This window comes from Bufo bufo, chromosome 5 (assembly GCF_905171765.1).
Source record: "Bufo bufo chromosome 5, aBufBuf1.1, whole genome shotgun sequence".
NCBI lineage: Eukaryota > Metazoa > Chordata > Amphibia > Anura > Bufonidae > Bufo > Bufo bufo.
In genome coordinates, this window is record NC_053393.1 from 411,635,645 (window position 1) to 411,662,043 (window position 26,399).

At 40.9% G+C, this 26,399-nt stretch overlaps 1 protein-coding gene across 3 annotated transcripts in view; it reads right to left on the bottom strand.

The window, feature by feature from the left end:
* The window catches only part of THRB (thyroid hormone receptor beta), a 347,062-nt gene that overhangs the window by 258,566 nt on the left and 62,097 nt on the right, over nucleotides 1-26,399 (bottom strand). For all 3 annotated transcript variants that reach the window (XM_040433128.1, XM_040433127.1, XM_040433126.1), the window contains exon 2: nucleotides 13,142-13,236. The gene's annotated coding sequence lies outside the window, so the exon portion shown is untranslated. The remainder of the gene's footprint in view (nucleotides 1-13,141; nucleotides 13,237-26,399) is intronic.

Consider the following 26,399-nt stretch of genomic DNA (forward strand, 5'->3'; position numbering starts at 1 on the left):
AAAATGGGGCAAATGAAAACTGGCTTAGTCATCCATAGCAACCAATCAGATTCCACCTTTCATTTTTTCAGAGCTCCTTTGGAAAATGAAAGGTGGAATCTGATTAGTTGATATGGCCAGCTAAGCCAGTATTCCTTTGCACAGGGTTTTGATAAATTAGGGCCACCATGTATTATGTGTGGATTTGCTGTGCTGATTTGTATACAGCAAATCCACAGCATCATACAATATCAGCTAAAGAGATGAGATTTTACAAATCTGATCTACACGTTGCAGAAAAATGTTGGATGTTGTGTTGAAATCAGCAGCACACCATGCAAAAGGTGAAATCCGAGGAAATCGGCAACAAAATTCACAAGCAATGCATGTAAAGAATGTGGATTTAATGCATTCTGCAAAAATAATTTCCTTGCGCCTGTGGCCTCAGCTAAGTTTACGCCTGACCCTGTCAATGGAGAGGAAGCTGAGCATCTAGGAGTAATGGCAACACCCCAGTTGCTCCTAGAGGCTCATTTGCATATATTAAAACATCATTTTTCTCAGCAATGTGAGCACATATGAACATGGGACCAACACAGATGTCTTCAGCTGTCAAGTGCACATGTAACAGGTCAGCCAGTGTCATAGGTACAAATCTGATGCCTTTTAATGTGTGTATTTACACATCAGTGGATCTATGGTATCACCAAGGAAGCATGACCTATTTATGTCCATGATTACAGATCCCTCACATTATCTCCTATAGGTCTGTTAAAACCACACAGACACAACACAGATTCCATCCATGCTTGGTCCCTGTGATTTTACGAATCATTGCTAAGAGAAGCTCTAGAAATGAATATTCAGCCTAGCAGTGTCTGTGGAATATGGATGACACACAGAGGGCAAAAAATGGGCACATGGACCAAACAGGAATTATTCAAGGACATCTTCATGGAAGAACCACTGACATGGATACAGATATGTGAAAGAGACCTAACATTTGTAGGTAGCTAGTGCAAGTCTAGAGGTCTATAGCCACGTATTTTAAATTGTCCAAATAAATGTTTTGCCGGTTTCAAAAACGTTCTTTTTCATTTGGAAATTTTGGGCAATTAATGTTTACACAAGTTTAACCTTCTCACCTCAGTTTTCACCATGGCATTTTATTATAGTATACAAACATACACTGCCTGTCCATCTGGATTTAACTAAGCAAATAGTTATGAGCCTCCTATTGGATAATTACTGCATGGGCGATTATCTTTCAGCTGGTAACAAGTTATTTAACCCCAACTGATGCAATGAGTTGCTTCTCATTTCTTAAACAACCATGTCGAAAGACACATCTCGTGGTCGTGGAAAAGATGTTAGTCTGTTTGAGGGTGAAATCATTGGCATGCATCAAGCAGAGAAAACATCTAAGGAGATTGCATAAACTACTAAAATTGTCCAATGCATTATTAAAAACTGGAAGGATAGTGGGGGACCCATCGTATTCGAGGAAGAAATGTGGCAGGAAAAAATTCTGAATGATCGTGATCGGCGATCACTTAAATGTTTGGTGAAATCAAATCGAAGAAAAACAACAGTAGAACTCAGGGCTATGTTTAATAGTGAAAGTAAGAGCATTTTTTCCACACGCACAATACGAAGGGAACTCAAGGGATTGGGACTGAACAGCTGTGTAGCCGTAAGAAAACCACTAATCAGTGACGCAAACCAGAAAAAAAGGCTTCAATTTGCTAGGGAGCATAAAGATTGGACTCTGGAGCAATGGAAGAAGGTCATGTGGTCTGATGAGTCCAGATTTACCCTGTTCCAGAGTGATGGGCGCATCAGGGTAAGAAGAGAGGCAGATGAAGTGAGGAACCCATCATGCCTAGTGCCTACTGTACAAGCCTGTGGGGGCAATGCTATGATCGGGGGTTGCTGCAGTTGGTCAGGTCTAGGTTCAGCAACAGTATGTGCTCCAAGAATAAGGTCAGATGACTACCTGAACATACTGAATGACCAGGTTATTCCATCAATGGATTTTTTCTTCCCTGATGGCACGGGCATATTCCAAGATGACAATGCCAGGATTCATCGGGCTCAAATTGTGAAAGAGTGGTTCAGGGAGCATGAGACATCATTTTCACACATGGATTGGCCACCACAGAGTCCAGACCTGAACCCTATTGAGAATCTTCGGGATGTGCTGGAGAAGGCTTTGCGCAGCAGTCAGACTCTACCATCATCAATGCAAGATCTTGGTAAAAAATTAATGCAACACTGGATGGAAATAAATCTTGTGACATTCCAGGAGCTTATTGAAACAATGCCACAGCGAATGCGTGCTGTAATCAAAGCTAAAGGCTTTTTTTTGGTGGCGACTTTTTTTTGGGACAGGCAGTGTATATAGCAGTTACATTTTTACAAATACTATACTGTAGTTGCGGTATACCTACTCAATTCGTATTCTATTTGCTACCTCTGAGTACTACTACTTGTATAATGATAAACGTTTACTTCATCAAAGCCCTTGAAAATTAAAAGGTATCAATCCACAAAATGATTTGTCTTAATTATTCTGCCCACTTCATAAGGTTTAATTTATCTTTGCAGACTTTGATTTTGTCAGCATTAAGGTATTCATGGGTATAATTCAGACTGTGGTCCAGAAAGCCACACATTTATATTTCATGATAAAATTACCTCATTCACGAGGTCGAAGGCAGAATTAAATGCCAAAATTTAAGTATGCCTCTGTTAGTCCCGGCAGTCACGTGACCACCGGGGGTGTCTGGAGCAGGGGCAGGAGCAGAGCTGCAGGGTCTAAGGAGACCCTGATCAGCTCTGCCTGTGTGTCATGCGCCCACAGGGGGCTGTTTTCCCCTGTAACTGGGGCTCTGTGGATGCCGCAGTTACAGTGGAAACAGTGAAAAAAAAGTCAGTGTCCTCCAAAGGTCTTTAAATGACCTCCTGGGGGACATATTATGTGCCAAAAATAAACTAAAGTATAAGGCTACTTTCACACTAGCGTTCGGGGCTCCGCTTGTGAGCTCTGTTTGAAGGCTCTCACAAGCGGCCCTGAACGCATCCGTACTGCCCCAATGCATTCTGAGTGGATGCGGATCCGCTCAGAATGCATCAGTCTGGCAGCGTTCAGCCTCCGCTTGCAGCGTTCGGGTGTCCGCCTGGCCGTGTGGAGGCAAACGGATCCGTCTAGACTTACAATGTAAGTCAACGGGGACGGATCCGTTTGAAGTTGACACAATATGGCTCAATTTTCAAACGGATCCGTCCCCCATTGACTTTCAATGTAAAGTCTGAACGTATCCGTCTGAACAACTTTCACACTTAGAATTTTTTCTAAACTATAATGCAGACGGATCCGTTCTTAACGGATCCAAACGTCTGCATTATAGGAGCGGATCCGTCTGTGCAGACACCAGACGGACCCGCTCTGAACGCAAGTGTGAAAGTAGCCTAAGTTAAAAAAAATGATAATAAAAAAAATGTAAAAAAAATTATAATTCAGTCGCTAAGAGAAACCGTCACCATAGATGCCCCATTCGCTCAAACCTATAAATAAGAAAATGATTGTCACAAAATAGGGAACCCCTTGCAATCATAAATTTTTGTGTAATTTTTAATATTTAAGAAATAAAAAGCTATAATTAAATAAATTACTCCAAATTAAACCTAAAAAAAGGGGAAAAAAATCTCTAAAAACAAACAAACATTCTAATAAAAAGTCCTAAGTGTCAAGTAAAAAAATAAAAATAATTATTTTGGTAGTCAAACAAATAAAAAAGCTATGGTCACTAAACCACCACGTGCACAAAATCACAAAAAGTTGCCTGGACATTCAGGCCTTTTTTGGGCCCAGTCATAAAAGGGTTAACATTTAAAGATAATCTGTCACCAGTTTTGAACATACTAAACTGCTGACAGCACTAGGTAGGGGCTCAGGAGAACAGTACAAACATGCCTTTTGTTGAATTTTTATTATCAGGAGTAATGTAGATGTGAACTTTTGAACTTTTATTCTCCCGGGTGAGTCTCTTACAAGTGAACTGGAGGCAGAGCTTCACTGTGAAATGTTCTCTGCATTGACCTGATTCACAGCCCTTCCCCTCTGAGTGACAGGTGTAGTGTTTTCCTGGTTGGATGCTACAGCTGTCACTAACAGTGGAGCAGAGGAGTAGCTGCTCAATGCAGAGACTTCACAGTGAAGCTCTGCCTCCAGTACACTTGTAGGAGACTCACCTGGCAGAATAAAAGTTCATATTTACACCACCCCAGATCAGCAGGGGGCCAACACCCAGCACCCGCGCTAATCAGCTGTATGAGTAGACGGCACATGCTGATCTGATATTGATGACCTATCAAGAGGATAGATCATCAATAGTAAAAGCCCGGACAACTCCTTTAAATTCAGTGAGGTAGGGAAGTGAAGCTGTACAAAAAAGCCAGGATCAGAGTCAATGCATTCCACGGAATTCAATGTAGACAAGGCTCAGTCAAGTTCTTCTACACCAGACTCACAAAAACTGTTTTATAGACCTCACTTTATGAGTCATCCTGAAACTAAAAAGGACTTTCCAAACTGGAAACCCACAGTTCTCTAGAAAACAGTTGAACAAATAACTCTAGGCAACAAACTGTACAATTTACACTATGCATTTGTCTACATGGGGGTCTTCCAGTAAATTCTAAACCCAGATTCCATTATCACATTCTAGATTCACCAATGTAGAATCCATTGGTAATGTACAGTATATAAGCTCTTATCTGGCTGGACAGAGGCTGGCTCTGTAGTGCCGCCTACTGGATGGCTACCATATAACTCATTATCTTTTAAAACATACCTTAGAACAAATATTTTTGGATATCTGCCCAAACCAGAATCTTGTCCATTAGAGCAGGCATGCTCAACCTACGGCCCCCCAGCTGTTGTAAAACTACAACTCCCACAATTCTCTGCTATAGGCTGATAGCTGTAGGCTGTTTGGGCATGCTGGGAGTTGTAGTTTTGCAACAGCTGGAGGGCCGCAGGTTGAGCATGCCTGCATTAGAGGAAGACACCTATCTGCAGACATCTGTTTCAGGGTTTTTTTTCCCTCATCAGTGCCGAGCAGGATGCTTGTTTGTTGGGCAGAATACAATGGTGATGTTTTATAAAACTCCATTGCATGTGGTGATCTCAGAGTGTGAGTGTGTTTGGTCACAGGAATCCAAGTTATGACATTCCCAACAGGTTTGAAACCTAGTAGAAAGCAGCTGATTGTTATTCTCTGCATGCTTCAGGACTAATTCATATTCTTTTGTATCATAGCAGCACCAACACTTGGATGGGACAACTTTCCCATGCAAAACATTTCTCAATCTAGCTTGTGGCAAGGTGGCCTCATATGGGGGTCCTTGGGCCCTTCCGTGTAATCCATTCTGCTGCCAATGTTATCTAGAGCGTTTGCATATATGTTTGACTGCAGCACTTTGTAGTGACTGAAATGGCCAAATCTACAGTCGTGGGCAAAAGTTTTGAGAATTACATAAATATTGGAAATTGGAAAAGTTGCTGCTTAAGTTTTTATAATAGCAATTTGCATATACTCCAGAATGTTATGAAGAGTGATCAGATGAATTGCATAGTTCTTCTTTGCCATGAAAATTAACTTAATCCCCAAAAACCTTTCCACTGCATTTCATTGCTGTCATTAAAGAACCTGCTGAGATCATTTCAGTAATCGTCTTGTTTTAACTCAGGTGAGAATTTTGACGAGCACAAGGCTGGAGATCATTATGTCAGGCTGATTGGGTTAAAATGGCAGACTTGACATGTTAAAAGGAGGGTGATGCTTGAAATCATTGTTCTTCCATTGTTAACCATGGTGACCTGCAAAGAAACGTGTGCAGCCATCATTGCGTTGCATAAAAATGGCTTCACAGGCAAGGATATAGTGGCTACTAAGATTGCACATTAATCCACAATTTATAGGATCATCAAGAACTTCAAGGAAAGAGGTTAAATTCTTGTTAAGAAGGCTTCAGGGCGTCCAAGAAAGTCCAGCAAGCGCCAGGATCGTCTCCTAAAGAGGATTCAGCTGCGGGATCGGAGTGCCACCAGTGCAGAGCTTGCTCAGGAATGGCAGCAGGCAGGTGTGAGCGCATCTGCACGCACAGTGAGGACGAAGACTTTTGGAAGATGGCCTGGTGTCAAGAAGGGCAGCAAAGAAGCCACTTCTCTCCAAAAAAAACATCAGGGACAGATTAATCTTCTGCAGAAAGTATGGTGAATGGACTGCTGAGGACTGGGGCAAAGTCATATTCTCCGATGAAGCCTCTTTCCGATTGTTTGGGGCATCTGGAAAAAGGCTTGTCCGGAGAAGAAAAGGTGAGCGCTACCATCAGTCATGTGTCATGCCAACAGTAAAGCATCCTGGGACCATTCATGTGTGGGGTTGCTTCTCATCCAAGGGAGTGGGCTCAATCACAATTTTGCCCAAAAACACAGCCATGAATAAAGAATGGTACCAAAACACCCTCCAACAGCAACTTCTTCCAACAATCCAACAACAGTTTGGTGAAGAACAATGCATTTTCCAGCACGATGGAGCACCGTGCCAGAAGGCAAAAGTGATAACTAAGTGGCTCGGGGACCAAAACGTTGACATTTTGGGTCCATGGCCTGGAAACTCCCCAGATCTTAATCCCATTGAGAACTTGTGGTCAATCCTCAAGAGGCGGGTGGACAAACAAAAACCCACTAATTCTGACAAACTCCAAGAAGTGATTATGAAAGAATGGGTTGCATCAGTCAGGAATTGGCGCAGAAGTTGATTGAGAGCATGCCCAGTCGAATTGCAGAGGTCCTGAAAAAGAAGGGCCAACACTGCAAATACTGACTCTTTGCATAAATGTATGTAATTGTCGATAAAAGCCTTTGAAACATATGAAGTGCGTGTAATTATATTTCACTACATCACAGAAACAACTGAAACAAAGATCTAAAAGCAGTTTAGCAGCAAACTTTGTGAAAACTAATATTTGTGTCATTCTCAAAACTTTTGGCCACGACTGTACTGATTAAAATGGGCATTCACATACTCTGGGCTGTGTAATTTGAGAATTTTTACATGCACTTATATTAAGTAGCAAAATAACTTGGTTTTGCTCGTTGATTTTGATTCCCACCTTGTATAATTTCATCTGTATTTCTTAACGTTCTAAATAAACTAAATAAATTCAAATTCTTACAGCTTCTGAACATTAAGTTTTATTAAGAGATTAGGGAGGCGTAATCATAGATTTTTGGGCCAGCACTGAAAGCACTTACATTTTTGGAGGTGTGACAGAAGCAAAAAATGACCAAATAAAATATGTTGCTTTATTTAACAGCACAGAGCTCGCTTGAAGGACATAAGGAGGACCCTTCATAAAAAAAGAATATGTGCCTCTATCATAAATAATAATAATTCTCTTCCAAACATAAAGGGATTTTCTGTGATTTAAAAATCTATCAATGTATGCTAAAAATGGAAACATAACAAACTGTATAATATATGCACCTACTGATCATGCTCAGGTTTCCCGCTATAGCTGTAATGCTACTGTTACTCCTCTGTACACTGTATAGATACAACATCAATGATTTGGCCATATGATAACAGGAGAGTCATAGCACGAGATTCATTATGTGGGCTTCCATGTTCTTCCGGGTACGCGTGGCCATGCCGCCAAATACAGGACATGTCCTATCTTTGGCTGTAACATGGAGATTGTGGAGCCATTGAAGTCAATAGGTCTGCACCGTAATACAGGCTACACACGGCTGGTGACGGTGTTTTGTTGATCTGCGGTCCGCATAATGGACACAGCCATGTGACCCCATCTGTCCAGAAGTATACAGGATGGGGACAGGAAGATAGAAAAAGGAAACCAGAGACCTATTGAGCTGAAACATAGCACCAGGGAGCAGGTTAGTATGATTTGTTCACCAGATACAACAGGCCCCTACTGACATTTAAAAAAAATATATATGTAAAAACTGGACTACTCCTTTAAGTACACATCATGTTAGTAATGTACAGTGGGCTTATTGTGTATGCCTGGCCCCCAGCATACATGTATGTTATTTGTATCCTTAAGGCTCCATTTACCTGACAGAGGCCAAAAGAGTGAATGGAGCCCCATAACCATAGGGTTCCATTCATATGATAACGGCCAAGAGTGTTCATGAGTTGATACTTGTCAGAATATGAATAAAAAAAAGTAAGGTGTGACGTAGCATACTTCACTATCCCATACAACAGTATAGAGCAGGGATACCCAACCTGCGGACCTTCAGCTGTTTCAAAACTACAACTCCCAAAATGCCCTGATAGCTGTAGCCAGTCCAGGCATGCTGGGAGTTGTAGTTCTGCAACACCTGGAGGGCTGCAGGTTGGGCACCCCTGGTATAGAGTAAGAAAACATACCTCACCGTAAATGTGTTTGTGCAGTGGTAACCTATGGACCTATAGAGACACTTTAAAGTCTTCCGCTGAAAGTATATGGTACATTACAAATTTGTTATTTCCTAAAGGGTACACCAGTCACCTCTAATGACGTTGTGTATTTTAAGAAATTATTATATTTCATGTGAAATAACAATTCTGCAGAATCTATTCTTAGAGCAATGCATTGTGCCATTGTTCTGTTATCCCTTGTAGAAATTTTTGAATAAAGTGACAACTGGGTGTTGCCAGTTCGGAGTATTTTCCAGTCACTGGCAAACTGGGTAGGGACACACCATTTGAAGAGGGCAATGGTAACACCCAGTTGATTATTTATAAACTTCTAGCAGGGATAAAAGAGGAACTGTACAATGTAGCGTTCTAAGAAAAGATGTTCCGAAATGTTTCTTTCATAGGAAGAACTATTTACTAAAACAGATGTCAGGAGAGGTGACGGGTCCTCTTTAATTCAGTTATAAATTGTTAATATTTAAATGAATGGAATTGATTGGAATGCTGTCCGTCTGAAAAATGAAACATTCATTCCTGAAATCGTACATTTTGGTTGCGACAGTTTTATTTATGCCCCAACTGAGAGCAATGAAGACCTGTACAAAAAATGCCTTTGTGCCAATTGGTTATTTTCATGACAACGGTGCAAAATCTGCCAGACGGGAAATATTTTTGGAACATGCTCACTGAAGATCACACAAATGTCAAAAAAGAACTCAATGTTCAATCTAGTGTTTTTTCACAAATGTATGGCATAAGCTGTTCAACAGGGATTTTTACTATTGAAGTCAGCCCTATTCACTAAAATAGTATAATGATTGTATTGAAATTATGATTCAAAAAGGACTACAGAAGCAAAGTATTGTGCAAATAGATTAAAAGTGCATGCTTATAACAAACCTTTCATTTTACATTACCGTCCAAGGCTAGGTTCACATCTCTATTTTGTAAATTCAGTAGTCTATTCCGGCAGATTAACAGACTACGGGAATTATTGTATCTGCCACAGCCGAGCACTGTCAAGAATTGCCGGATGTAGAGATATTCCTCTGACAGAAAGATAGCATTTATGCCGAAACCCCCCGGAACCTATTATAGTGAATGGAGATCGACTATGCTGGATACAGTAACTCCAGTAGTTTGTTCCTCGTCCAGAACAGAGTACCTGATGTACAAAACAGAGATGTGAACAAAGCCTAAGGCTGTCTGTGCTGATGCTTCAATACAGTCAGTTATATACTAACTTTCAGCTAATTAGAGGGATAAATCATAGGTCATTAAAATGACACACGTTAAGTGTTCCTTTATGTGAACTGTATAAACAACTACCACTATTTAAAATGTGCGATCTGTAAATACATATCCACTCAAATTTATTTTGGGAGGATTTTCCAAACTCATTTGTTGTTGATCGTTCAAAACCCAAATTTTTACATAATAAACAGAGGTAAGTTCTGGCTGGGGCTACACATCACTCATAGCAAAGCTGGGACATCCAGTGATTTTGGCCACGACACCCGTTGCATGACCCTAGACTGATGTGCAGCCACTGAACTGAATGGGGCTGCAACGCAACTTGCAAGTTGCTGCGACTGGAAACCCAGAATCACAAGAAACATCTACAACATAGGAGACAGAAACAGATATAAACCGATTCTGTCTTCTCCTTGGCTAAGACCGCTGGGCACCAGACATCATCCTGCAGGATGTACATTTTCTATCATGCAAGTTTAAAGCCCAAGACCAAATGTCATACATTTATGTTTTGTGGCCCTTTACAAGTTATACACAACGACCTACAATATTCTAATGTGATTGCACCTAGAATGAAGCAAATTGTGGCAAAATTTGTCACACATTGGCGCCTTCTGGTGCATCTAGTTTACGTCTTGCACAATAAGGGGCCAGAGAGTGTGGCTTAGAGAGGAAGGGGTACGTCCTAAGATGCACAATTTTGCATCACATTTGTCGCACAAATATCTTCGACGCGACTGTCTCTCCCTGCACCACATTTGTCCTCCAGCCTGAACCCCTGGGAGAAATCTAGTCCAAGTCTGGACAGTCTGTCAGTTTACGCCATCCATAGGATTAGTAAATCTGCCCCAATAACATGTTATCTATAAATCTACTGGAGCCTGTATTTTAACAATCTTTACAATAAACAATACAGTCCCCACAATTAGCAGTTGAGGGCGAGCAGAATTTGACCAGGAAGAGGAAGAAAGCCTATAGACTGGGGGGGATGGGCATGCATGTAGTTGTACATTTGAAGACAGTAATCTAATAGTAAGTAAGCCGAAAAAGGTTATTCATGTTTGGGACTAAAGATGAGCGAATTTCATGTTATGAACCTACATCACTGCACTTGGAAAGTGCCATCAGGGGCATGGCTCAATGTTAGTGAACAAGTAGCTGTTGCAACCAGGTCCTGAGCATAGGGGGTGCGCGACATAAGAAAACAACAATATTTTAAATGGCACATGAACGACATGGCCTTTAATAGAGTATACATTGGGACCCAGCAGCTTTAAGCTATGTCTCCGGACATCAAAAAGGTTTATTTCTTCGACAAATCTACCCACTTTCTATTCTGCTGAAAATGGTTACAACTACAATACTTGATAGTAACATGATCAATATCTCAAAGATAAAGGCAGGAATGCTGATCCATCTGCAAAGAAAAGCTATAAAATCCAGGATTCCACATTGTGTACAGGAGTGGCCCACTATGTCCATCTGGTTTAGAACATACACACGTGGGCAATGGTTGGTACTCTTCCGTTAAAGAAAGAAAAACCCACAGTGGTCAGTGAAATAACTTGAAACTGACAAAAGTAATAAAACATTTTAAAAATTATGTAAATCCGCTAATGAAAATCAGGCATTGCTTTTGAATTGTGGTTCAACAGAATAATCTATAAAACAAACTAATGAAACTGGCCCGAACAAAAATGATGGTGCCCGTAGAAAAGACTGAAAATAATTTTACCATAAGGAAATGTTAAACTATAGTGTGTCCTGTAATCAGTGTCTTCAAACTTGTAATCAGTCAGTCTGCCTATTTACAGGGTGAAAAGTAGTCACTGGGCTGTTTGGTATCATGGTGTGTACCACACTGAACATGGACCAAAGAAAGCTAAGGAGAGTTGTCTGAGGAGAATAGAAAGAAAATTATAGACAAATATGTTAAAAGGTAAAGGCTATAAAACCATCTACAAACAGCTTAGTGTTCCTGTTACTACAGCTGCCCATATTACTCAGAAGTTTAGGGTCTACAGGACTATAGCCAATCTGCCTGGATGTGGCCGCAGGAAAATTGTTGAAAAAACGAAGAGATGGATAATACAAATGGTAACTGAAGAGTCCAGAACAACAAAGAGATTAGAGGTGAAGGTCAAGGTACATCAGGGTCAGATCGCACCATCCATCACTCTCTTAGTCAAAGTGAACTTAATAGAAGACGACCAAGGAGGAAACCACTGTTGAAAGCAAATGTCCTTTTGACAAATAAGACAAAACTGGAGCTTTTAGGCAAGTGACATCAGCTCTATGTCCACAGATGCAAAAATGAAGCAAACTAAGAAAATAACATTGTACCTACTGTGAAACATGGAGGAGGCTCACTCATGCTCTGGGGCTGCTTTGCTGCATCTGACACAGGGTGTGTTGAATCTGTGCAGGGTATAATGAAATCTCAAGACTATTAAGGCATTCTGGAATTAAATGTGTCAGAAAGCTTGGTCTCAGTCATAGGTCATGGGTCCTCCAACAGGATAATGACCCAAAACACACAGCTAAAAACATCCAAGAACGGCAGCAAAGGATTGGACTATTCTGAAGTGGCCTTCTAAGAGCCCCAATTTAAATCCTATTGAACATCTGTGGAAGGAGCTGAAACACGTAGTCTGGAGAAGGCCCTCGTCAAACCCGAGACAGCTTGAGCAGTTTGCTCACGGCTTGTGGGCCAAAATACCTGTGGACAGGTGCTAAAGTCTCATTGAGACGTACAGAAATCACAAAACATTAAGTTAAGGGTACCATCATTTATATCCACGCCAGTTTCATTAGGTTGTTTTATTAATTATTCTGTTCATCCACAATTCAAAAGCAATGTCTGATTTTCTTTCGTTGATGTTCAGTACATTTTTATTTATTATTACTCTTGTCATTTTCGAGTTATTTTTAAGTGAAAATTTTGTTTTTTTTCTTTCTTTAACGGAAGGGTACCAACAATTTTCCACATGTGTAAGAATAAAAAGCCACTTGCTAAAAGACTGCATGTTTCTAACACCTCACCATGCATGGTAAAATGTGCATTCTAAATGCAGTATAAATGAGTAGGCAAAATTTGAAAGCAAATTCTACCAGCAAACACCACTTCACTAATAAATAAATAAATATTTTGTTTGACCCAGCATACCAATTATCACGTATATTAATCACACATACAAACCTTATACCATTATACTATACCACAACTAACCTGGCAGTATGGCCAAAGCGGTGGAAGAACCCAAAAGGAATACAGAGAAAACACACAATTTCCATGGACAAAGAATATTTTACTAAATCCGTGTTTACAATCTAAAGTGCTAACTTACCACTCACATTTATTTAGCAAGCACTTTACAGTTTTTTCCATGCAAATTTATAAAATGAATACTTACTAGGCATTCATCACCAAGAAAAACTTCTACATGTGACCATGAAAATAGCCTTCAGCCTTGCCTTGCTGTAGAAACGGCAAAATGCGTCTTGGATGCTAAAATAGAAGAACAAGATATAGAAAGTTAGATACTAGTTACAAACAGAAATACAGGTATGCAAGATACATTTTTGTGATTCGGTGGGCTATTTTTCTTGCGTTTCCACCAAATTCAGTATATATATAGCATGTGTAGTATTGGGGCTAATATACTGTATATAGCAAGAAACATTTCACTTTATGTTTTTCTATGTTTATAGCACTAATCCGTAGTCTGCACTGTTGCAATTTATATGTAATAGTTCAATTCATGACTTCATGGAATGAATTCATGGACTATAGTAACATTATTGTGCCCAACTACTTCCACAACTACTTCCACTTCTCCCACAAATCAGTTACAAACTCATCCATTAGGTCTCATGCACACCTAAATTACGTTTTCGCAAAACACGAATACCGGTTATGCACATACCGTATTTTGCGGAACGGAACAGCTGACCCCTAATAGAACAGTCCTATGCTTGTCTGTAATGCAGACAATAATAGGACATGCTTTATTGATTTGTGGATTGGACATATGGAAACGGAATGCACACAGTCATTTCCGTTTTTTTGTGGCCCCACTAAATTGAATTGTTCCGCATACAAACTGCAAAAAAATTGAACAGACACTAAAAAAATATATTCATGTGCATGAGCCCTTAGGCTAGGTGCACATCTGCACTGAAATGCCAGCAGATGCCAGATACCATTGGTGCCTGATAGTTCCCGACTATAACGGTGTCTGCATAAAATGTAAAGGATGAAAAACAAGCATTTTATTGTTTGTCATTTGATCGATGGACACCTTTACACTGGGCAATAACTGTGTGAACAAACATTCGTATGAACAATCAGTTGACCAGTCATCACCCCGTGTAAAAGGCCCATAACCTGAAACAGCCTTCAGGCCTATTCTGGCCTCTAATGACCACATTTTTAGATTTTCATCATCACATTCCAAGAGCCATTACTTTTTTTATTTTTCTGTCAACAGAGCAATATGAGGGCTTATTTGTAGTCCTCATTGGTATAATTCTTGGGTGCATGAGACTTTTTGATCATTTTATATTATATTTTTTGCAAGGTGGATGAACGAAAAAAAAAGCTATTTTTACTTGTCTTTTACTCCGTTCACCATTCAGCATCAATGATTATTGTATAATTCAAGATAGTATGGATGCAGTGATACCTAATATGGCTAGCTTGTTTTTAAAATTTTATCTGTTTTTCATAACCCTTTATTGATTTTTAACAACATTTTTAGTCCCACAAAGGGACTTGTTCCTTTGATTGTTTTATCACTAAAATAACACACTTTACTACCTATGTAGTATTGTGTATTATACCTGTCATTTTACATGGACAATCTGCCTATTAGACCCTGCCTGGGCCATGGCCTCATAGACTTCTGTAGATGACAGACCTGGGAGGCTACTGTTAGGTATCTGGCTGGCATAGCAACCATCAGTACCCCGTGATCGCATTGAAGGAGATGGGGGTGTGAGAGGGATCCCACTCTCTTTGAGAACACTTAGATGCCATGTTGACTGTTGATCGTGGCATCTAAGGGATTAAATGCCGGGCTCGAGGTTCCTCTGTTCCTGAAGGTTAGAGCAGGATCCACACTGTCAAAAAATACAGTCCAGTTGGCATGGGGCACCCATGCAACAGTTAGACTAGGCCACAGTAGAAAGGCAGCAACCTAGCCTACGGACCCTTAGTGACCACTTTAAAAAGACATGTAGGTGATCACAAATGGGTAACTGGTCCACAAGGATCATTCTTTTTAAATGGTCAACAAACCTAAATCATTCAGACTATAAAAGTGCAGAGTATGAACAATACTGCTAATCTCATCACAAGAATGCTTCTAAAGTACTATGTGAGATATTATAGTGATCATGGGGGATGAAATGGCTGCTTCTAGAGAACAATTAATTGTAGGCATCTGCGCAGCAACTGTAGATAAGGTGCACAGGTGAATTGACCTTAGCCCTAAAGCAAAAATCTAACTACAGCTCTCCCCTGTACATTTCTAACACACATTTTCTTAAATTTCTTAAATTTCTCAGTTGAGTCTGAGTTTCTAAGTAAATCTTGTCTACCCTGAATGAAGACATTCCACCAATTAGAACTAGGAAAAGTGCTTGTCAAACCACCCAAGCATCTAGCATCACATCCAAGGTACCTAAAATAGCTGATGATCAGTGTCTTCATTGGTCCCTCTGTATGAGGCATTAACTCTAGAAAAGGTATTCAAAATATATAAAATAAATGAAGTAATGCTATCCGATATCTTGATAAGGCCTCATGCACACGACCGTTTTTTTTTTTTCCGTGATCTGTGACCGTTTTTTCTTCCGTGGGTCTTCCTTGATTTATGGAGGATCCACGGACATGAAAAGTGAAAAAAAAAACTAAGTCAAGTATGCATTGAAAATGATAGGAAAAACGGACACGGATCACGGACACGGATCACGGACGCGGATGACTATCTTGTGTGCATCCGTGATTTTTCACGGACCCATTGACTTGAATGGGTCCGTGAACCGTTGTCCGTGAAAAAAATAGGACAGGTCATATTTTTTTCACGGACTGGAAAAACGGATCACGGACACGGAAGCCAAACTGTGCATTTTCAGATTTTTCCACGGACCTATTGAAAGTCAATGGGTCCGCGAAAAAAAACGGTCGTGTGCATGAGGCCTAAGGCCTATGATCGATTCTAAGCAAGTTTTAAGAGAAAATGGATCAAATTTGAATGGATCTAACTGTATCTTCGGTAAATGCTCCACTTAAATTTGTATAATATGGTTACTATATCCACAGCACCTCACATAGTTGATCAGGTCATGGATCTTTGATGAAATTTCATCCAAGGCCAAAACCAATGACAGTCTGCTTGGCATGTTCTCCCCTAAACTCAGTCATTAGCCCATAAATGCACTATACACAAGACATTCTGCATATGCAAAGCTTGTGGAGTCTGATATGACTATTACAAGAAGTGTTGTTTTAGCAATTTGAGGAAATGTAGGATCTGTCAAAACATATGCCAACTGATGGCATTTGTAAGACTAATCAGGATCCTGATCAGTCTTACAAATGCATTGAAATGCCGGATCCGTCTTTCCGGTGTCATCCGGAAAACAGATCCGCATTTATTTTTTTCAATTTTTTTTCGGTCTGCACAGGAAGGACGGATCCGGCATTCCGGTATTTTGAATGCCAGATTCGGCACTAATACATTCCTATGGAAAGAAAATGACGGAATTCAGGCAAGTGTTCAGTTTTTTTGGCCGGAGATAAAACCGTAGCATGCTTCGGTATTATCTCCTTCCTGATCAGTCAAAAAGACTGAACTGAAGACATCCTGATGCATCCTGAACAGATTGCTCTCCATTCAGAATGCATGGGGATAAAACTGATTAGTTCTTTTCCGATATAGAGCACCTAGGACGGAACTCAATGCCGGAAAAGAAAAACGCAAGTGTGAAAGTACCCTTATGCAGTAACTTTTGGTTGGAGATGGGATGTACTGTTGTGACCAGGGTGGAGAGACCGATTTCTTGATGGTTGCTGTCTATTGAACTGTATTTGCTATAACTAGGGCAACAACTTTAAAGAATTAATTGATATAAATGTATCTGACCTAACACATCATTTATAGATGTAGGATTGTGACACTGCCTGAATATGTTTAACGACAATGCGGTCCGGCATTCATTTACCTATGCCCATTCCATTTCTAAAGTGAGTAATAAAGAAAAAGCAAATTATATTCCAAACCTGGCACGCTTCCTATTTTAAGTATGGGGACATATCAAATGAGGCCACAGAGAATATTCTATTGAATCGTAGCATGCTGAATTTTCCATGAATAGCAAAGCTGAAACTGGAGGGAATTGGAGGTGTTTTAACAAGAAACCTAAAGTCTTAATAAAAGACACAGGTTTTACAAATGACTTCTGTGTGTTACCTATGCAATATTAACAGTGTACATTTGATTAGGAAGGTAACATGTTTACTCTGTAGGTTTTCTATCACTGTTTGTGGTGGTTGAGGATTGTGCAAGTTGTGACCTGACAGTTTAATCTACACAGCATATGTGAAAAACAGATGGATTTAAATAGCTTATGATAAGGAATGCTAGTAAACCTGTAGATACTGTAAAAAAGTCGACCAAATGTGTCCTAAGAAAAAGTTCAAGTTAAGATATGTGGCAATATATCTGGTATGTGTCTGCTGAAATACGCAGGAAAGATTGACTATCACCTTTCCCCGTCACTGATACTTTGACTGTAAAGCTAGGAGTGGCACAGTCTATGAAATAATGCACAAAGAATGTATACTGCTATATGCTGCACAAAGGTAGTTTTGTTCCTAAAGTGAATGTTACTAAAGTGTTCCTTTTAACACTATGTTGCCTTTAGGTCCAAGGTTCTATGTTTCATTTCTTAATAACTTTTATACACATAGAAGTCCTTTTTTATACAGAGCTCTCCTTCTGCACACACAGATCAATAATTGATAAAATTCTGACTGCCCTCTGACACCACTAGGGGGAGACATGAAGCTTAGCCCTCACTGTTTGTACATTCAATCCAGTAATAAAGCAGTATGATGTAAGCTCCAAAGCTTCTACTAGTGTTGGCTATAGGCAGCCAGAATTTTATCATCCTACGCTGTGGCCTACACTTATTAAGACTGTTGTAATTTGTGCCAGTCAGAGCAGAGCAGAGAGTTGGAGTTATTTGAGCCAAACTTATTAGGTTACTTTCACACTTGCGTTAGAGGATTCCGGAAGGCAGTTCCGTCGCCGAAACTGCCTGCCTGATCCGGAAATCTGTATGCAAACGGATTGCATTTGTTTCCGGATCCGGATGCGGATCCGTCTGACAAATGCATTGAAATATCCGATCCGTCTCTCTGGTGTCATCCGTAAAAACGGATCCGGTATTTATTTTTCTCATGGATTCAAAGGTCTGCGCATGCGCAGACCGGGAAACCGGATCCGGTTTTCCAGAACACTTGGTACCAGATCCGGCATTAATACATTTCAATGGAAAATAATGCCGGATCCGGCATTCCGGCAAGTGTTCCGTAATTTTAGCCAGAGAAAATACCGCAGCATGCCAGATACATTATGTGGGACTGAACTGAAGACATCCTGAACTGAATGCTTTCCATTCAGAATGCATTAGTATAAAACTGAACTCAATACTGGAAAACTTTAACGCTAGTGTGAAAGTACCTTAACCTGCTTAACGACATCGGTTATTTTGTCCTTTAGGACACGGCAATATTTTTTAGTTTTGTCACATTCCAAAGCCTGTACAATTACAGTTGGCAATACAAAATTTATATAGTTTATGTTTTACAACTTTTGCATAATAAACACTTTAAAGGCAGTCTGCCACCCCCTTCAAGCACTATTAAGTCCAGTACTACTTGAACAGTACTGCTGGAATGGACTCCGGATCGATAACTAGTGTGTTGATAGTTTACCTCTTTCCACCTCTGTGCTGCTGTGCGCTGAGAAGATCCTCTCCATTATGAGTCTGGCTCAAAAGCCCTGTCAATGTATTCCAGTGGCGCAGTAGGTGACTATCAATAATTAATTAGCAACCCAGAGTTCATTCCAGCAGTACACTTTATCGTACCTTCAGAAGGTGAAAACACTCCCTTATTCTGAAAGTCTTAACTTTATTTTTCCATCAACAAAGCTGTACTATTTTGGGGTACATACACTACTCACAAAAAGTTAAAGATATTTGGCTTGTGGGTGAAATTTCATGATGAACTTAAAATGCACTCTAAACTTTACATGTGAACTTAATGTGACCTTCTCTAAACTTTTGAATGCACATGTCCAACTGTTCAAATACTTTTTGCACAACTTGCTGTTTTCTAACAAGGAGCTTAACAGCAAAATTCACAATAGCTGTTTAATCCATGGATCGCCCAATAAATCTCCTGGTTCAATGAGAATTGGTATTTAAACAGTCCTCCTCATCATGTTGTTTGCATTTTGACATCATGAGACCAAGACACCTAACAATTGATAAACAGTACCTCGCCATTGCGAGGCTTCAAGCAATATGTTCTCAGACAGAAATGGCCACTGAGCTTAGAGTGTCATGGAGTGTCATCAGCAGGTTGTAACAGAGATACAAAGAGACTGGAAGATTCACACAAAGGCATAGAAGTGGATGTCCTTTGGCCACATCAAACACAGATGACTGCTTCATTCTGAATAATGCCCTGTGGAACTGCAAGATGAATAACACACAATTCCAGCCACATTGAAAAGTGAGGTGAGAGACACCCAAGTGTCACTTCAGACCATTCTAAACCACTTACATCAGCGTTAGACGACCTGCAAGGGTAACTAACCACAGGCATCATCGTCTTGCCTGGACCAGGGAATATCTACACTGGACGAGGGACCAGTGGGCCTCAGTGTTGTTCACTGATGAAAGTCGATTTAGGCCTAATGCCCACGGCCGTGTTCCGCAGATGAGAGCGGTCCGTGGTATGCCGGGCTGGATCCTGTTCAGAGCAGGAGCGCACGGCGTCATTGGTTGCTATGACGTGGTGCGCTTCATGCCGCCGCTGCACTACAGTAATACACTCGTATAGTGTATTACTGTAGTGCAGCGGCGACATGAAGCGCACGGCGTCATAGCAACCAATGACGCCGTGCGCTCCTGCTTTGAACAGGAATCCAGCCCGGCATACCACGGACTGCTCTCGGCCGCGTGCATTCGGCCTTACTCTGATGCCTGTCAACGATGTTGGAGACGTCAAGGAGAGCGCTATGAATCAGCCACTGTTGTAATGGGACAAGCCTTTGGTAGAGGTGTTACAGTGTTGGGCAGGTGTGTAAATACAGAACTGCCCTACACTTTGGTGGTGGTGGTATTACAGTGTAGGCAGGTGTGTCTAGTCAATACAGAACTGCCCTACACTTTGTGAATAGTACAGTGACAAGCCCATACAACTTGAATAACATCATTAATCTAGTCATTGTGCCTCAGCATGAACAACACAGACCTAGTTTCAGCTTCATGGACGACAATGCGCCAGCTCATCGAGGTCCCATCATTAGGGAATGGCTGCTGGAGACTGGGGTACCTCAAATGGAGTGGCCTGCAAATTCTCCAGACCTGAATCCCATTAAAAACCTATGGGATCAGCTGAGTTGACGTGTAGAGGCTTGTAACTCTGTACCCCAGAGCCTAAATGACCTGAGGGCCGCCCTTCAAGAAGAGTGGGATGCCATGCCTCATCACACAATAAGTGACTTGTGAACAGCATGAGATGTCATTATCAAGCTGTAACTGATGCTCAAGGCCACATGACAAGTTTTTGAGACAGTGACATTTTTGTGGGGGTATACACACCACTGGTGTTGGCTTTTGTTTCAATAAATTGTTTGAGATGAGGAATTCACCATTGCATGCTTCTACTTAAATGCCCTACTTTAATGATATAATATCACTGTAGTATTAGCATTTTATGTTTTCCATAAATTTCACCCGAAAGCTAAATATTCCTAACTTTTTGTGAGTAGTGTATGTCTTTTGGATCTCACATGCCATTATTATTGTTAATCTATGTTTGTTTGTTTTTTACAGACTGGATATGTCATAATCTGTAGAGTGGAAGCAAGCAAAAAGTTTTCCTCTACATATGGTGTCAGGGGACTGTGACATAAAAAATGAATAACTCACAGTTCCGACCTACTCTTCTGTTCCTGGGCTTAGATAAATTTACTATTAATTGCTGTACTGTACACAGAATGAGCAATTTTCTCAACAATCCAGTATTACCAAAACCTTGTACCGAACGGTGTATGGGAACACTGTTCCTGTTTCACAGGCCTCAAATCTGGACTATGTCTAAACTGCTCTGCTTAATATATTAATCTGTAATATTTTCATCATGCTGCTAATTTCCATTAGTTTTTATAATGCCGAGATTTCCTGTAATTTTCTTAGGATGTAATGGAGAACACAGAAAACAGTCTAGACATTCATTCATTTCATAAATATCATATCAGCAATTAGCTTAAATGTGTCCTGGGAGAATTTCCATTAGATTTCAAATTACACTATAACAATTTTAAGAAGTATGGTAGATGACAGATTTCTCGCAGTCCTATATTTAATGTCACTGTACAGTTGTGAGTTCTTTTCTGTAAAGGGACAGTGAATTGTAAACTGTAAAGCGCTCTACAATCTGTCCCCATGCCACCACTGATTAGTGATCAGTATTTACAATAAAGTATATGAAAAAGCATAAGAAACAGCTTTAGGGTATAATCACACTATAGTTATTCACATCTGTGTGTTGTCTATGTTGTCCATGGACGACACTCCGATCCATAAAAAACTATATATGTATTCAAAAGTCCTTTTTTTCTGAGGACCATTGGTCCACAGGAAAAATAAATGAGCATATACTACTTCACTCCATTTTGCAGACAAAATGCGCCCATTCTATTCAATGGGTCTATGAAATTCATGGACTGCACATGCATGCCTTCCATGTGTGGTCTGTTTTTCACTAATCTACTGCATAGAAAATTCATGTAAAGTTTATTTTTAAAAAAGTCACAAAAACAGATAAACCACGATCCAATCGATCAAATGACTAAGGCTCCTTTCACACGAGCGAGTTTTCCGCGCGGGTGCAACGCATTGCACCCGCACTGAATCCGGACCCATTCATTTCTATGGGGCTGTGCACACGAACGGTGATTTTCACGCATCACTTGTGCGTTGCGTGAAAATCGTAGCATGTTCTATATTCAGTGTTTTTCACGCAACGCAGGCCCCATAGAAGTGAATGGGGCTGCGTGAAAATCGCAAGCATCCGCAAGCAAGTGCGGATGCGGTGCGATTTTCACGCACGGTTGCTAGGAGACGATCAGGATGGGGACACGATCATTATTATTTTCCCTTATAACATGGTTTTAAAGGAAAAATAAAAGCATTCTTAATACAGAATGCATAGTACAATAGGGCTGGAGGGGTTAAAAAAAAAAAAAATTAAATTTAACTCACCTTAATCCACTTGATCGCGCAGCCCGGCTTCTCTTCTGTCTACATCTTTGCTGTGCACAGGAAAAGGACCTTTGATGATGTCACTGCACTCATCACATGGTCTGTCACATCATCCATCACCATGGTAAAAGATCATGTGATGGACCTTGTGATGAGGGCAGTGACGTCATCAAAGGTCCTATTCCTCAAAGAAGCAGATAGAAGAGAAGCCGGGCTGCGCGATCAAGTGGATTAAGGTGAGTTAAATTTTTTATTTTATTTTTTAACCCCTCCAGCCCTATTGTACTAAGCATTCTGTATTAAGAATGCTACTATTTTCCCTTATCACCATGTTATAAGGGAAAATAATAAAATCTACACAACACCTAACCCAAACCCAAACTTCCGGGTTCGGGTCTGGGTACCAAACATGTCGATTTTTCTCACGCGCGTGCAAAACGCATTACAATGTTTTGCACCCGTGCGGAAAAAACGCAAACATGGAACGCAATCACAGTGAAAACTGACTTGTTTTAGTGTCAAAATCGCACCATTTTCCCTGAACGCATCCGGCCCCAATCCGCAACGCCCGTGTGAAAGAGGCCTAAAGGTCCTTTACACGGGAAGACCCAGCAGCATAATGTCTGGAAGGAAGCGTTCTGCCTGCTCGTCAATGTAGGAGACGGCTGCATTTACATGCAGCAATCTCCTCCACAGTATGGGGAGGAGTGATGGCTAATGCCATTACTCTCCCCATACTGGCTCGTTGTTTGCCAGCAGCAGATGCCGTTCCTAAGAATGCTTGTTAGCGATTATCTTGTGGATTTTCAGCCCGTGTAAAGTCATTACATTTTTTTGTAACTGAGTAATTTGACCTATTATGTCACTTCCTGTTTCACAGTGAAGGTCATTATTGATTTTACGTCCTCTTTATTGTGTATATAGGAAGAAGGGAGACCCCCTTGAAAATGCTTTATCCTGTTCCTGTTTTTATTTAATAATGTCCAGTCCGAAGCGCTCAGAATCCCTTTTTTATTTGGGCGATTCTTCTGTAGGTTGGAATGATGTCATAGGTTGTTCTATACTTGCAAACAATCATCTGAAGTCTGTAGGAGTATATGTACTGATTCAAATCCTTCAGAATAATTAGAAGCGCTTTGTGCTGAAAAACCACATCAATGTAACTAATTAAAATGCTAATAAATAGTACATTATCAGCACAGCAACTCAAAGATGATGACAAACCCATTCAGAAGGTTCTGAATTAAATGCACAACTGAGGTCTACATGAATGCATATATTTAATAATCTAAACCAGTACTGTACTTGCTTCTAGGACTACAACATTTCTCCCAGATTCTTACAGATGTCTAATTTTGAGATGTCATTTCAACATCCCATTAGGCATCCCATGGCAAAAACCAAATCTTTTGAAACTAGGTTTCTATCATTTAATAATCAAAACTGGTTTTAAAAATTATTCATACGAGAATCTGCCAACAAAGTTGGTATCTATATTGTATGGCTGCCTTTTATCTCGCAGTGTCACAGGGGTCGCAGCTTTTGTTAGGACCTGAGAGAAGAAAATTGAGAGGAACTTTGCAGACCACAAAATTGCCCAGATTCAATCTCAAGGTGTGTACACACTACAAAAAAACTCATAAACATAAGACCTTAAGGGATTCAGCTGAAGACGTCTGCCATTTTTATGTCTCCCGATGATTGCTCCCAAGACAAAACGAGCCAAAGTAATATTTAAAGGGGTTGTCTCATGACAGACAATAGGGGCATATCGCTAGATTATGCTCCCATTGTCTTATAGGTGCGGGTCCCACCGCTGGGACCCGCACCTATATCGAGAACAGAGCCCCAAAAGCGAAGGAGGGCACACTGCACATGCGCAGCCGGAGTTCTCCAGGTAACCACCTTGTGGGGCTCCGGTCGCGATATAGGTGCGGGTCCCAGTGTTGAGACCTGCACCGATAAGACAATGGGAGCATATCCTAGTGATATGCCCCCATGGTCTATGATGAGACAACCCCTTTAAGTATTTTCATAGAAATGAGGCTTATGAACTCTGACCTCTGCTGGCGCTGAGGGTTAATGCTTCACATTGTCTTTTGGAAGTAGATAGATATATACGCTCCTTCTATAAATCTGTACTTTCAGACAAATCTTTTCTGACTCCCACATGGCGCCCAACCAATCAAACTATACACACCTGATTCAGGCTGCCAGTCTGCTCATAATTCTGAAATGGTTAAGCAAGAGCCCGTTAGAGCAGGGGTACTGTGAAGTCTGGACATTTGCCCCTGTTTCCCCTATGCAAAGTTATAAACGTCTTACTTTATTTCACTTGAAAGGGTTAACTTGCACTGTTTAATGCTGTATAATTGCATTTTATATATTGTGATATATATCCTGTTCATTTGCACTATATTTGTGAGGCTCTGTTGAAAGGGTTAATGAATACTGAGAGACTCTTGGGACTTTGAATGAGAAGCTGGTAATTTTCCACAGCTGCCATAGGGTTTTAAAGAAGAGCATGTTTTGGAGGGAAAAAGACAGACTTATTTACCACCAAAACCAGACACTCACCTTTTGAATGTCTGGTTTAGCTCTGTTGTTATGTCTGAAAACCTGTCAGAAAAAAAACTACTGTGTCATTGCCACGGAGTATCACTGAAGCTGTAATGTAAGTCTATGAGAGATGGGAGTGGTAACTTTGTATCTGTTTGTGCTGAGATTCTCCACTCCACCACTCCCATTAGAAGGTTCTAGTTCATCTAGAAATGGTATATAAGGAGAGCAGTCAGAGCCTGTAGTATTCTGCACTTAGGGAACAGTGCTTAGAAGAGGAGACTCCGCTAGACTATTGAGTGACCAGAAGAAGACGTTGCAACGGAAATACTCTGCCAAAGACCCTGGGCCTCCAGCCTTTGGCCAGGGTACCAGCCTTCTGAAGAGAGAGGGACAGCTAGCTCAGGCCTTTCCTCAGCATCAAAACTTCTGCCAGGGAGGAGATTGGAGAAGCCAGCCTTCACCAGAATTCCCCAAGTAAAGAAGCACAAATGTTTACTGCAGACCCTATATCTCTGGACTAATTTCCCATTGGGGTGCACCATGCCTTACCATCCCTTCCAGAGAGCAGCAACATGTGGTGACACCTTGACGGTGTCCGGGGGACCCAGCGTGGCATTGGGGCCACCCCAAACCCGGCCACTGCACTGCCACTTCTCCACATTTTTCCAGAATACTGCATGATACGTATTAATGAAAATTGATGTATACTGTATAAACCAGTGTTCTGTCTACATCCACCAACCCAAATGCCTCTACCAGTCTCTAAAACTAACATGACTTGGTGTTTTCTCAACTTATGTATCAATGTTTATTCGGCGACGCATAGTGAAAAAAAACGCTGAGATTTTAGGGCATGCTGTTGTATATTTAACTAAGGAATATCTAAAGAACACCAGCAGCAAAATTTGTAGCAACTTTTTAAAATGAGGAGTAATAATATGATCTTCATGAAGCCTCTCAGGCCAATCACATATTTAGAGGAGGGGGAACAGAATGCTAACTGGACTTGAACATGTACACTTATGTGAAACGAAGAATACCATATTGGGAGCCAGATTTGTACATCACTGTGTTACAGCGGTGGCCCGTGGTTGTCTTTACTAGGCTCACCCACTTCAGAGCTCCCGTCCCAGGCTGCTCTCTCTCCCCTGCTTCCCAGCAGTGCAAGCCACTAGAGTAGCTGTGTCCCGCCACATACACTGCAGTCTGCTGCATGCCAACTAGGCCTCTCTCACCCTGCCTGTAGGGTCTGCACAAATGCCCCCCCCGTGCTTAAGGCATCTTCCCCTGTGGGAAGGTGCCTGAGCAATAGGTACTAGTCCACTAGTGTCTTGCAAAGGTGTGTTGTTTTCCATTTGTTTATCTGTGTACGGTCTTCAGCCTGTTTTCTGGATCTGACCCTTTGCTTAGTGATCTGACTTCTGCCTGATCTTCATACTGAAGCTGAGCTTCTTGCTCTGTCCTCGGACTGTTAAGTGGATTGCACGTAGTCTACCTGCCCGGATCTCAGCCTGTCCCTGACTACAGTTTTACCTGAACCCA